Source organism: Cygnus atratus, chromosome 23 (genome assembly GCF_013377495.2).
Source record: "Cygnus atratus isolate AKBS03 ecotype Queensland, Australia chromosome 23, CAtr_DNAZoo_HiC_assembly, whole genome shotgun sequence".
Classification (NCBI taxonomy): Eukaryota; Metazoa; Chordata; class Aves; order Anseriformes; family Anatidae; genus Cygnus; species Cygnus atratus.
This window is the reverse complement of record NC_066384.1, coordinates 2,479,252-2,492,925: the sequence shown is the minus strand read 5'-3', so window position 1 is coordinate 2,492,925 and position 13,674 is coordinate 2,479,252. Positions and strand designations below refer to the sequence as shown.

Sequence of the window (13,674 nt, the reverse complement as noted above, 5' to 3'; positions counted from 1 at the left end):
CTCCATGCCCGTTGCCTGGGCGACCCTAATCTGCCTCCTTGGGCACACCGGGGGCCTGCGCCCCCGGGTCTGCACCCCACGGGCAGGACATGGGAGGGTTCCTGGTCCCCAGCAGCTGCAGTGGTGGCCTGTGCCAGGGACACTGTGACACCTCTGCCTCGGGAAGGGGCAGCACGTGGTGGCTGGGAAGGGCAGGAGGTTGGACCGGGGCTCCCCGTTGTATGGGTACACAACTGAGAACTGTGCTGAGCCAAGGGGCAGCAGTGCCTGGCTGCGTGCTGCGGGACTTTTGGCGTGGTGATGTCCCCGATGTCCCCGCACCTTAGCAAAGGAGGGCAAATGCTTCCAGCTCACGCTGGCCCCGTGCCCACAAAAGGTTGTTCTGGGGCAATGTGGGGGCTGCTCCAGCCCCTGGCTGCAAGACAGGCCAAGGAGGGGAAGAGGACTGAACCCCAACATCCCCAGGCAGCCTTGGAGGCAGGTAGCGCCCAGGCTGGTGCTGGGGGATCTGCAGATGGAGGGAGCTCATTTTCCACCACCAGGGTCACTATTTCCAGCACCAGCATCCCCGGGGCACTGCACCCAGCGAGGGTTTGGGGTGCGAGCGGTGCCGGTGGAGCATCGAGGAGCCAAGTGCAGCGTGCAGGGGGCTGGCTGGGGGGGGGGGGGGCTGCACTTAGTTATTTTGCATGCTGTCTCCGGAGAGTGGTTGGGGAAGGGAGGAACAATCCTGGGCTGGAATTAAAAATAAAAATAGAAAAAGAAATAGAAAAAAAAAAGAAAAGAAAGAGAAAGGAAAGAAAAAAAAATTAAAAAAGGAAAAAAAATATATTTTTTTAAAAAAAAAAAAAGAGAAAAGGGGGAAGGAAAAGTCTCCGCAGCCAACCCAGCCCGGCCCAGCCGGCTGCGAGCCGCCCCCTCGCCCCCTCCCTCGGTCCCGCACGCCCCGCTCCGCCCCGCTCCGCGCCCCCCGCGCCGCCCCGCGCCCGCCGCCAGAGCGGCCCCGGCCCCGTCCCGGCCCCGTCCCGCCCGGGGCAGGCAGCGCGGCTCGGCTCGGCTCGGCTCGGCTGCGCCTCCAGCCCCCGCTGCGAGCCTCGGGAGCGCCCCGGCCAAGGTAAGGGCGCGCTGCGCCCCCCAGCCCGCCCCGCTCACCTGGCTGCGGGCAAATGGGGCTGGGGGCTCGGGGGGACCCCATCACCAGACCCTATAAATCCGACGGCTTTTCCCCGCGCAGAGCGGAGCGATCCTCCTTGCAGTCCTCTCCTAGCCTGCATGCTTTTAGTTCTTTATTTTTCCCTTTTGTCATCCCTTCTTTCCCCTGACCCACTTTATTCGCCTGCCTCCTGCACCCCGAGGACCTGCCGCGCGCCATCGACCGCGGGGGGACCCAACTGGACCCCGCCGCTGCCTGGCCCCAACTTTTGGACCTTTCTATCCCCTGCTGCAAAACACGGCGCTGGGAACAAAAAGTGTTTGGGGGAAAGCTCTGCGACCTTCTGGGGTTGCCGCCGGCGGCACCTCGGTGCCGCGATGCCCTTGCCCCGTGGGTGCCCATCCCTGGCAGACCTCAGCACCCAAGGGCTCCCGGGTACCGGCAGCACCGGGGCAGGTCGCGGCAGCTCGTTCCCAAACACCTTGGCAAGCACAAGGTGCTTATTTTATTTGATTTTTTTTTTCTTTTTTAAGAGCGTTGCTGTTAATTGGCTCCCGATCCTACCAAGCTCCCCGGCTCTGAGCGGTCCCGGTGAGGCACGGCAGGTCCCCCCCCGTGCGTTAGCCCCAGGCGAGGCAAGAACCCGCTGGAGCTATTTTCTCATCTATGGGCAGCTTTGCTATAAGGAACATGTTTAATAAATCATAAGGCCGGTGAATTCCTGGGATTTTTATTGCTTCTGTAAAAATGCAGTTTTGATCTGTCTGCGAGGGACACTGGGAAACAAAGCTGCTCCTTTCGGGGGCCGGATCCGGTGAATTTAGGACAGGGACCTGGCAGCGGGTTGGGGGATGTTGGCCCCCCCCTGTGCGGGGCAGCACCCCACCCCTGAGGCTCACTGTGGTTTTCTGCCTCTGCCCCATCTCTCAGAGGGGCTGAATATTACAGGGGGGGACACGAGCACCCGTGAGACCCCCGCCGGCCCCTGCTCAGCTCCCGTGTGCCGCCGGGGCTGGGGGAGCCGACGCGCGCACGGAGCGAAGGCGGCGATGCCAGGGGAAATCGCGCAGCTAGAAACCCAGCCAGGCTGCGGCCGGGCTTCGAATTACATTTTTCCTCCTCGCCCTATTGCCTGGGGGCAAGAGAAGCAGCAAAAACAAAAGTGCTCCAAAAACCCAAGAGAGATCCTTACAGGAAGGGTCGCCCCGTTTCCAGCGGGCAGCCTGCCTGCCCTCCTGCACCCCGCAGCCTCACCAGAGCTCGGCCGCGCGGGGCTGCTGCACAGCAGGGCGTGGATTTCCTAACGCGCTGGGGCAGAGGAATGAAAATCAAGAAGTTTTCTTCCTCAGCTTGTTCCAGACTGCGCGCTGGGGTGCTGAGCTGCGGCTTGAAGGGCACCCCGAGGTCTGAACCCGAGAGCTGTCAGGAGCTTGGGAAGCGCACGGGGGCCGGAGCCAGGGTGCGGGGTTAGGACTGTAAGAGGTGCTCGGAGGCGCCCAGCTCTGTCCCGCTGGCTCGAGCTGAAAGAATCCCCGTGGGATGCCACCGCCGAGCAGCACTTCGGTGACCCAGCGTTGTGCTCGTTTCCTGCCGTGCCCTTTGTTTCAGGCTGCACAGAGCCCGGCTGCGGCGGCGGAGGCAGGGGAGTGAGCTTCGCTTTGTACGGGGAAGCGTTTAAACCCTTCGCCCTGATTCATATGTTCCATTCATATGAAACACAGTCGTGCGGAGTGTGAATGGGAACTGCTGGGGGATTTTTACGGCAATAAGCCCTAGAAGTGTCAAAAGTTATTCACACCTTGGTGAAATCAAGGATATTTCTGTCCGGGGCTCTTGGCAGGGGCTCAGCACAGCTCGCGTTGTGTCAGGTTTTCGGTTTCCCATTTGGATACCGGGGCGGGGGGAGAACTACAGCGGCCGTCTCGCCCCGACGTCCCGGTGCCGTAAGCGTCTCGGCACCCGGGGGGCCGTGGGGCTGTGCTGGGGGGCGCACGCAGCCCCCCAGCCCCACGGGGGGTCCAGCTGCTGCAAGGCAGCGGGTGCTTCTGTGGGGCACGAGCCCAGCGTTGGCCAGCGAAGGGTGAGCCCTCCTGCCTCGCAGAAACCGCAGCAACAATTCAGCAGCCTGGCGTGAGCACGTTGCCCGCCCCGGGGCTGCTCCGCGCCTGCTGCGCTCGTCTCGGCGTTGAGAAATCCCTTCCCCTCCTGGGCCCTTTGGGGGGGGGCAACTGGGCTGGTACCAATGGCGAAAGTGTCTTGGGGTCAGGCATGTCCCTGGGGGCGTTGGCATGCTCCAGAGGAGCTGCCAAGTCCATGCTGGGGAGCGTTGGTTTGGGAGGAAATAAGGGAAAAAGCCGTTCGGGCACGGCCCCGCTGCCAGGATGCGCCCCAGGTGCGGGGCCGGTGCCCGCGGGGTGCTCTTGCCTCCAGCAGCCGCTCCACGCAGCGCTTCTGGGCTGCTTCGAGCTGCTGTAAATCCTCTCTGAAGGAACCGGGAAGACAGTTTTATGGCTGCTGGGGAGGAAGATTAGCAGGGTGTTGTTTTCAGAGCTGATCCATCACGGGATGCGGGCGCCGTGTGGTGCATCCGCGCGCTCGGCTGCTCGTGGGGGGCGCAGAGATTCCTGCGAAGGGTGAGATAACGATGCCTGCTTTTAATGCTCCGACTCTTCTTGGGGTCTTGGGGTGATAAAACCACCTTGGCTGGGCCCCCACATCCCCCTGGTGCCCGCGCTGCAGCCGGGCTCCCCACGAGCCGTGCAGCGAGGGCAGCGTGGCAGTGACAGCACGTTGGGCAGGGCCACCTGCGAAACGCATTAACCCCGGTGGAAGGGGCGTGCAGGGCCCTTCCCTTCCCCTTTCTCACACACCCCCTCTGTCATTCTCTCATATTTCAACTTGTCCGCAGCTCGGGAAGCGGCAGAGTTTCCATTCCCTTGTGCTAAAGAAAACGTCTGTGACAACAAAAACGAGGAGCTCAGCAGGGGGAGGGACGAAGAGACGCTGAATTTCACTCGATTTCCCCCAGGTGCTCCCACCGAGGAATTCCCTTTGGAGAGGTGCAGACCCTGGGGCTCCCTGCAGCCTGCCCGGTGCCCCGTGCGCTCGCTCACCAGCTAATTACAGAGGCCAATTAACTGACTGGCTGCAGGGCCAGCCTCCCTGCGCCTCTGCGGTTGCTCTCCCCTGGGTGTTTTGGGGAGAGGACTGGGTGCTGCTGGCAGCCCCCCGGCTGCATCCTGCAGAAATCCTGTGGGACCAGAGCCCCCTGGGGCTGCAGGCGATGCCAGGGCCGTCGCCCCACACTCTCCTCCCTCCCGCTGGGTTCAGCCCGGTGCCGCTGGCCCCACGGGACAGCTCAGGCGCTGCCGGACACCACGAGCTGCTTTCCCTTTTCCCCTCATCACCATTGTTGTTCTTGAGTCCCATCCCGGTGTGTCTGGCCTCCTCCCCGGGACTGTCTGGTCTCTGCGCAACCCTGAGCATCATCTACGAGCTACAAAGTGGTGAGATGAAACCCCACTGCCAAGGGGGGGCCTTCTCGCCCGGCCGGATTTCAGCGTGCCACCCGAATGTCTGCTTGGGGCCGTGGCCGGCAGCAGAGGCCAGGTCGGGTGGCCAGGTCGGGTGCTGTGCTGCACAGCTCCAGCTCACCTGAGGAGATGCTGCAGGATCCCGACCCTTCACCATGCCCACGTCCTGCCCCAAACCCTCTGTGATCCCTCTGGACCCCACCCCCCCAGCACCCTCCCATGGCCAGATCCTGCTCCCTCCCTGGGGACCTGCTCTCGAGCACCGCAGGCAGGAGCTGGGGGTTGTTAGAAGAGGGACAAGGGAAAAAAGGAGCCCAAAAGCAGCTGCGTGAGGTTCTCTCCTGTACCCTCAACCCATCTGCAGAGCACAGCTCTGGCCTCCTGTGGCCCCGGTGTCATCTGAGTTCAGGCGGCAGAGCTGCGGATCACAGGCAGGAGCCGCAGCCAAGATCCCCGGCTGCTCTGCAGCAGCTCTCATCTCCGCAGCCTTCCCTGGGGCTGAGCCTGTCCCTCTGTCCCATCTGGAGATGTTTGTCCTTAGAGACTCTCTGGGGCGCCTCTGTGCAGGACAGGGCTTGGCAAGAAATGACTGGGGAGGAGGAAAATCATCTCCATGTCCACCTGCGGCTCCGTGCGGGCAGTGAGGGGCAGACGGAGAGGCGGAGGCCAGGGCTTTCCCAGCTTGGATATTTTGCACCAAAGACCCGAGTCCTGAGCGCTGAGGTTCAGCACTCTCAGCCCCCAGCAAGCACTGTCTTCCCTGGGCAGGATGTGGCCCCAGACATTCCCCCAAAACCAGCAGAGTTCTGCAAACCATCCCCAAGCCCGAGCAGCCCAGAAAGCCCTGATCGCTGGGATCTCGCCGCTCTCTTTTTCTCCCGTGCAGATCTCCCTGGCCATTGCTGAGAGCCTCGTTATTGTTCTTGCAGAGGGTTTTGTTTCACTGCTGCCTTCCAAGTTCCCAGGGATCTAAATTGTAAAGAAGGGGTCTTGTAAAGAGCCCCGTCCAGATGAATGAGATGATACTGCTGGTATCGAGATGAGATCTGTCCCCATCTTTATCCGCAGACAATGCGGCAGTGGGAGCAAACAAGGATACAGCCTTTCTTCTGGGGCGCATTAGCCAAATCAGAGCCTCCTCTTTGTTTTGCTCTGAAACCTAAGCCCCTGCAGGCAGACCACCTTGTGCTTGCAGCGCCCGGCTCTCCGCAGCCATGGGGGAATTCATCCCTTTCTCTGCCACGTCTCCGTGCCCAAACTGCGGGCAGGGCAGGTGTCTTTGGCTCTTTGGGTTTAGGGGGGGGATTTCTTTTCTGCTCCTGCTGCTGCGTGCGTCCTTTGTGCACCCACAGGTCTCCGTGCTGCTCGGGGTGCTGCTGACCAAGGGGGCACGAGCTGCAGGAGGTGGAGGCTGCCCTGTCTGTAAGGACAGCCAGCGTCGGGGCAGCGGGGGCAGCAGGGGCAGCTCTGTGCACAAGGCTTGCCGTGGTGCCCGAAGCCTGCGGCCGCTTCACCTGCTTTCCCATTTCCTTACAAGTCCTACAATTCAGCCCAGGTTTGTTTTAAGAAGTTACCGGAGGCTGAGAGAGCCTGGGACTGATTTATGGCTTCCCATCAAAATCGTGTGGTTTCACCACGGCGCTTGGAAGCCTTGGCTGCATTTTTTATTTTATTTTATTTTTTTTTTTTTGCTTTCGAGACGTTGGCTCTGCTCCAGGCTCGGCTCCTCGGGGTGAGAGCACGGGTGCAGGGGGAGCACCAGGTTGGCAGCGTTTGGGTGTCGTGGGGGAGCTGCACCTCGCCGTGGGGAGAAGATTTTATGTCGGGACCACACAGCCATCATTTTCAGGGGAGTGCTGATAAGGCGAGGGGAGGCTTGGCACAGCAGGGAGCTGCAGAGCTTCCTTTGCATTCCTCGTAGCTTTAATTTCAACATCGGCCACTTATCACCCTTGCATCCTGCTAACGTTTAAGTGGCTCGGTGTCAGCAGCTCCCAGCAAGCTCTCCCGTCCCATTTTTGTGCCCTGGGGAGGCCGTGCAAGATCTGCTGGGCTCCTCCATGCCCTGCTCCCACAGCCACAGGCTGAGCCGCCGGTACCCGCCGAGGTTAAGTATGTGGGCTTTTGCCAGATAAGCATATTTTCAGCCTCAAACATGCATTGTCAATGACTTCAGAAAGGTATTATTCAGCTGTTGCAGTGCACTGTAAGCCAGCCAGCCGGCGCAGGGAAACAAGCCTACTTTTATTGCTGTTTCTTCGTATTTCCTGATAGTGCCACTCTGGCACTCGAAAGCCATGGGTCAGATCCCCGCAGATTTGGGTTAGGATTACAGCAGCGATACCTTTGTTTTCCTTTTGCCTTTAATTCCAGACCCTTTGGGCCCCAGCGGGGTCTCACTGATAACCTCACCCTGAAATCTCACCGTCCTGTGCGCCAGCCCGGGTGCAGGAGCCGACCACGGCGCTGCTCAGAGCGGGCACAGGCACCTCCGGCACAGGGAGGGCACCGGGGTCCTGGAGCCCCGCGATGGCCACATGCCCGCAGAGCTCTGGGTGTCATGCTGGGGGAGTTTTGGCTTCATGGATGGAGGGAAATAGTGCTCTGCATCACCCAAGTGGCAGGATCAGGGTGGCGATGTGCAGGGGCCGTGCCGCACCGAGCATCCTCTGGTAGAGGTGGTGCAGAGTGGTTTTGGGTCTTGGGGGCCTTCGTGGTTTTGATTATTTATGTTGTAAAGTAAAGATGAAAGGGAGAACCAGGCGTCTTCGCATAACATCCCCTGTCTGCATCCAAAGGAAGCTGGGGGGGGCTTTTTTTGCTTTTTTCATTACCATTTCCCCCGCCAAGGCGGGGCTGCGCTGAGCACCGGGAGCGCCTCGCCGGGGTCCCGCACCCTGCTCCTTCCTTCCTGCCGCCTCCGCAGAGATGTCTGCACCACAACCAGCCCCTGGCCGTGCCAAACGCCGTGCCAGCCAGCACCGCTGCTCCGCGTGCGCTCACCGCTGCTCAATGCTTCCTCCTGTGCCCGTTGCCTTTAAGCCTCCTCGTCGTTGTTTCTCCAGGACCATGTGTGATGTTAGTGCTGAATGTAAACTACGAGCTCAGATGAGACCCCAGAGCCCCTCCAAGCACTTATAAGTGGAGCTATACAAAGAGTTTGTAATTATTTTACACTGAGCCGGGTATTTTCCTCCCCCGGGGGAAGGCCAGTGCAGCGTATAAGCGCGGGCCCGTGCCAAACCGTGCCCAGGCAGCGCTTTTATGAAATGTTGGGCTCCTAAGAATTAATTTCATTTGAAACATTCTTTTTGTTTTTCATAAAGCACAGCAAATCCGCGGTGCTTACGGCAGGAATGCACCGAGCGCTGCCGGGCAGACACGAATTCCCCACGGTGCACGGACGGGGCGGGGGCTTCCCCGGGTGCCGACAGCGCTGCGAGCCCCCGGCCCCCCCCGTGCCCAAGCATCCCCCAGGGAGCAGGGGTGATGCTGGACCGTCCCGCAGCCAGCCGTGCCCACGCAAGCGGGTGGTGCTGAGCAGGAAAAGGGCACGGCTGCCAGCTCTCAAAACCACAGATTTTTTTCATTTTTTCCCCCCTGACACATCCAGATTTTGTCATTTTGCCCGGCAGTCGCATCCCCTCCACGGGGGCGGCTTTGCCCTCTGTGACCATCCGTCCCTTCCCGGGGTCTGGGGGGAAGCTGGCGGCCGTCTCCTCCCGTCTGACATTTGCAGGGCCGTGGGAGGAGCAGGCTGCTTGTCCCCAAAGGTCAGGGAAATGCCAGCGAGGCCGCCCCATGGGTGAGCGCCAGGCGCGAGGACAGCGGCTGCCTGCTTGCTGCTGGGCTGCGGCATCCTGCCTGGCTGGGAAAGGTCCTGGTAAACGGCCTGCTGAGTCCTCTGGCTGCTGGGGCCTGAGCCTGGGGTGAAAATGAAGTGGACTTGCTCAGGTGGCAGGTTGCAAGGACTTGAAGTGGGTTTTGGGGCTGGAGTAGTGAAATGCAGGGCTCTCGGAGAGCCAGCAGCAAGGGAAGCGCTGCGGGAGGAATGAATCCACATCCATCTTGTCGCTGGACACAGAGGGGCAGCTTAGCACCGGTGAGACCCCTCTGGGCTCAGCACTGACGGGGTTTTGCTCCCTGGGGTCAGATCCCGGAGGGAAGCAGAGCCCAAACCCCGTTACCCTGGGTGCTGCCCCGCTCCACCAGCATCCCCAGCAGGAGCCTGGAGCCAGGCTGGGAGCACGCCTGGGAGCTCGCTGGCTCACACATCTTCCCCTCTCACCTGGCTGACGTGCGCCAAACCTGCCTTAAAGAGCTGATTGTGGTGGATAAAGGAGGATTAGAGGGTTTAGCAGGTGTCAAGCGTCATATTTCACTATGATGGAGGGGTGTATGTGGCTTGCTCTTCCCTGCTCCTGTCTGAGCCCTGCCAGAGCTGGGGCTGCCCTTTCCTTCTAAGTATTTAATGCTAATGTGGGGTAAATGTGAGATCTGGGGGGGCTGCAATACAGCAGGGTGAGCTGTTGAGGTGGGCCATGGGTTTCGCCAGCCCGAGGAGGGTGCTGAGCCCTGCTTGCTCCCCGTTTTGCTGGGACAGCATCAGCGTGCGGGGCTGGGCCGCTTCTGTTGCTTAAACCGAGTTTTCTCCAGGAGACTGGGGGGCACGGGGGGCCTCCAGACAAGGAACGGGCTTTTGTGCACCAGGCTGCAAACCCATCCCCTTTTGTGGTTTCGCTATTTTGGATGATGCACTTTGTTATTCCAAGAACCACCCGGCAAAAGGACCCCGTGAGCCGAGTCCCCAGCGCCGCCTGTGCTCGCTGCGCCTTTGTCTGCGCCCACCTGGGGTCCGCTGCAGGTGCTGGTGCCCTCGAGCACCGCTGCCACTGCACCCCGGGGAGAAGGCAGGAGCCAGCGTCCCCGTCTTGCAAACGGGGCCGTGCTGACGGGGCAGCTTAGGGGATTAGCCGGTGTTGGGAAAGCGAGTGCGCCCAGCAGAAAATGCGGGGTTTGCTTAATTCCCTGGCACACTCGTGTCCCGGGCGGCACGCTGACAATAACCCGATTGTGGCCACGCTGCCAGGGTCCGGAGCTGGTCCTGGGGTGCCCGAGCAGCCTCTCTGCCCCCCTGGATAAGGCTGGACCCTCACCTCCAGCCCCCTGAGCTCGGCCTCTCGGCAGGACCCGCAGGGTTTGCGTCTTGACCGCGCGCATCTCCATCGGTGACGTGCGTGGGGAGCGCTGGAGCCACGGCACCGCTGTCTGGGCTGTGGACGGGGACTGGTCCTGCAGCACCCCGAGCTGGGCACGGGCACCTCCGAGCTGCTTTCTCGGGCCCCCAGGGCCGGGCATTTTGTCTGGAGCATCCTTGGCCCGGCCGGCATCGCCTCCTGCCGCGCAGGGATGCTGCTGGCTCTGTTTGTCTTGGCTCCGCTGGGCTTTTTCCTGCAAGAGAGCTGCTTGTAGCTGGGCAGGAGCCAGTGGGTTTATAAATAAAAGCATCGGACACCTCTCTGGGTGGTGCTGAAAGTTCCCGAAATAGCCTCGCGGCCCCGCCAAGGCTCGCGTGGCCGGGCTGTTCGCAGAAGCAGCCCCGGGTCTGGGTGTGGAGGCAGGGCTGGCCCCGGCTGCTGCCTCTGTCCCTCCTGCGTCCGCCTTGCACCAGCTCTGCGCTTCCCTCCGTGATGCTGGGAAGCACGGGGAAGAGCTGCCTCGGCTGGCTTGGAGGCATCCCCTGCGTCACCAGCCTGCCACTGGGATGTCCCCGGCTGGCGCTGGGGCTGGCTGTCCCTGTCCCCAGCGAGGACGATGCTCTGGGAGCAGGCACCGGGTGCCACCCAGGGGCTCACCGCCTGCAGGCACTTCCCCTGCCTCAAATTTTCCCCGCAGCTCTGGCCTGGAAGGGATCATCCGAGGGCACGGGAGGCTGGCCTTGTGCAGCGGGGAGCTCCTGTTGGGAAACCAGGAGGCTCACAGGGTGCCAAGGCACAGCCAAGCCCGTTCAGCACCGCAGCAGCCCCGCATCCCCCCAGGCTTCCCTGCCGTTTCAGGCAAGCCTTGCTAATTCCAGTTATTTCTCCATCAGCAGCAAAGCTGGTGCTGCCCGGCCCCATCGTGGTCCCACCAGCCTCTGGGTGCAGAGATTTGGGGCACGAGGGTGCTGAGCTTGGAAAGCCGTGGGCATCGCCTGGCCCCCGGTGCAGCTGCAGGAGCCTTTCCCCGCGCTGCTCCCCGCACAATAGCTTTTGGGTTAAAAATCGAAGGGTTTCTGTTCTTTTTTTTCCTCCTTTTTTTTCTTTTTTTTTTTTTATAATTGTCCTCTAGAAAAATAGGATGAATAGGTTGATTTAATTTTTTCCCCATGTCTCGTTGCCACATGTGAAGGCCCATAAATCCTAGGCGAAGCACAGCAGTGCAGCAGCAACAGCAGAAACCCGGAGCTCTCCAGAGCGCGGCACGCTCGAGCCGGGGGCTCAAACATTTCCCCTTTCCTCGAAGACAGAAACAGGAAAATGCCCGGGGCTTCTCCTGAGGGGTGCACGGGGCGCAAATGGCCCCACAGGGTGCAGTTGTGCATGCGTGGGGATGAGCCACGTGCGTGCCCGTGCTCCTGCCTGGCACCTGGGCAGCTTTTTTGCATTGCAGGGTTATTTTGGGATTCCTGGCAGTGCTCGGGATCTGTGCATGGTGGCTTTCCTGGGAGCTTGCGGGAACCCTTGCGTGCTTGGGCTTTTGCACGGCACAATTGAGTAACAGAGACCGAGATTCATGCGCTGTCTGCCCTCGGGATGGAGCGTCTGGTGACGGATGTGCCCCGCTCTGGGCTCCCGTGTGATTTCCGAGCCTTGCAAAGCGCCTGGTCCAAGGTCAGCCCCCGGGCAGGCACGGTGCCCGGCTGCCTCCACGGCCCCTCAGCATCCCTCCATGTCCCCACGGGGACAGCGTGAGTGGTGTCCCGGTGAGCTGTGCCAACAGCTGTGCCGCAGAGAGCATCCTCGCATGGCCTCAGCTCCACTCCCCCCGTGCAGGGCAGGAGCAGAGGCAGCGCAGGGACAGCGAGGCTGGAGCCCCCGGCCTCAAGCCCCGCCGTGCGGCTCCATCTTGCTGCCAAACTGGTTTGTAATGGGAACCAGCAGCTGCCCCAGTGCGGAGGCCGGAGCAGGCTCCCCGGCCGCGCTTCCCGCTCCGGCTGGATGCTGCCTGGGCACCGGCGCTGGCTCGGAGCCGCCGCGGGGCTTGGGAAGCGGGTGCTGAGCGTGGGCAGAGGGAGGCTCCCGCATGACACAGCCCGGAGGGGAGCCGTGCATGGAAAATAGGAGCCGAATGTTTTTCCAGCTTGAAGCCCAAACAAAAGGTTTTGTAATAAATGCGTCCCTCGGCCCCGGCTCTCTGCACCCGGCGTGGCTGGCCGGCACGCCCCCCCCCCCCCCCCCCCCCCCCCCGTGGCCCCGGCGAGGCGCTCCCCGATTTCTCCCCGTGGTGCTGCCAGGACGGGGGCCAAGGGGCAGAGCTGTCCCAGGCCCCCGTGCCACGGGGCAGGGCCCAGCGCCGCCGCCGCGAGCCCTTGTGCTTTTTCATGCAAAATCTGCCCTTAAAAAAGATCGCTTCAGCGGGGTTTTGTTTGCTTTCGTCAAAAGCGGGACGCGGACACGTGGGAAAGAGGTGAAGAGCGGGGTGCCTGCGGGGGCCGCGATGCCCGGCGGGTTTTGGCTTCTCCTCCTGCCGGGGGCACGAGGGGGGCTCACAATGGGGTTGCTGCGGGTGCTGGCTGCACATCGGGAGGAGCCGGGGAGCAAAAGGGCACTGGGAAGCGGAGCCAGCCCTGGTTGCTCGTCTGTCTGAGGGCTGGCGTCGCTTACAGAAATAAATAAGTCCCACCAAGAAAACATTCTGCGTCTTCTTCGCTGCTGGTGCTTGAGCTCCGGGTCCGTCATTTGGCTTGGCAAAGGGTCAGCGGTAATAAAGCCCGCCCGAGTCAAGAGCTCCCCGCCTTGCCGGGACACGGGGCTGGCTCTGATGCTACCAAACCTTTAAACTCACCCAGGTCGCCAGCCTCACAGCAGTTCTCCCAAACCCACTTCTGATGCTGCGTCCACTGCTCCTACGGGCCACCTTCCCCGAGTGGGGTCCAGAAGTGTCTGTTTTCCCCCAGGATGGTCGTTCCCATCATCATCGGTGCGGCCACCCCGGTGTATTTGGGACCCGCCGTGTATCTGGGGCAGCTCAGCTGGTGGCAACGTCTGGGGGAAGAAGAAATATCAGGGGAAGGGCCGGGGTGGGCCCTGCTCCCCCCTCCGGTCCGGCCAGGCATGGGCAGAGGGAGGCTTCGGGATCTGGAAGCCTTTAAAGAAGATTAGACCAGATATTGGATTGCACTGGAAATTAGGAGCCCGGTAATGAGATTGTGGCTTCGGCTAGCTGCAGATTAGCGTTACTCAGGGTTTGAAGCTCTTTGTTTATAGCAAATATAGATGGGGCAGACAGACAGACAGACAGACAACCCTTGTCCCAGGGGTGGAGCTGCAAAGCTGCGATGGGTTGGGGCTGGGGGGTGTCGAGATCTCCCCTGCACCTCGGGGTTCTGGGCGACCCGGGGCCCCTCATTCCCCTCTGCACACCCCGGGAGCAGGGTGAGGACAGCGGGCACGGGGCTCGGCTGCCTCTGCCACGGGGTTCAGAGGGGGCCGGGAGGTTTGGAGCCATCTCCAGAGAAGCAGAGTGGCTGGAATTCCCTGCGAGGCTTTCAGCTCCGAGACAAAAGAAATGTGGGAACTACTAAAAAAAAAAAAAAAAAAGGAAAAAAAAAATTCAAATTGAAAAATCAAAACAGCTGATTCAGTGGTGTTGAAACATCTTGTGACAGCGCTGGAGGAATTTTTTCCAAACGGGGTTCTGGGAAGGATCGGCCCGGTTTTAACAAAGCCCGCTTCCGTCCCTACGGCCGCGCACGTGCTGCGGGGCCGCATCCCCCTGGGCATGGAG

The 13,674-nt window shown here is 61.3% G+C and overlaps 1 protein-coding gene across 2 annotated transcripts in view; it reads left to right on the top strand.

Annotated features, from left to right (window-relative positions):
- The first annotated feature begins 978 nt into the window (after positions 1 to 978).
- The window catches only part of COL8A2 (collagen type VIII alpha 2 chain), a 33,112-nt gene continuing 20,416 nt past the window's right edge, over positions 979 to 13,674 (top strand). Inside the window, exon 1 of one of the 2 annotated variants that reach the window (XM_035562066.2) lies at positions 979 to 1,114. The gene's annotated coding sequence lies outside the window, so the exon portion shown is untranslated. Of the gene's footprint in view, positions 1,115 to 3,696; positions 3,787 to 13,674 lie in introns of those variants that run through there. The other variant, XM_035562067.2, reaches the window with a different exon arrangement.